Below are 240 nucleotides of genomic sequence, written 5' to 3'. Positions count from 1 at the left end.
CTGGGACCAGGATGAGGAAAGCTTGCTCCTGGGGAAGCAGGGGGAAGGGACGGGGACGTGAAGTGAACCCAGCGTTCCTTTCCCCAGTAAGAACACCCGTTCTCCCACTGCACAGACCTTCAGACTGGGGGGAAAAGTGCTGGGAGGGGGGAGCAGTTCCCTATTCCCCTCCCCACATCACCCACCACAGGCTGGGAGTGAATCCCCCCCCGTCCCCGCAGGCTCCGTACCCTCATCTTG

This window comes from Pterocles gutturalis, unplaced genomic scaffold, assembly GCF_000699245.1.
Source record: "Pterocles gutturalis isolate BGI_N339 unplaced genomic scaffold, ASM69924v1 scaffold40990, whole genome shotgun sequence".
NCBI lineage: Eukaryota > Metazoa > Chordata > Aves > Pterocliformes > Pteroclidae > Pterocles > Pterocles gutturalis.
Note: the sequence above shows the minus strand (reverse complement) of the source record.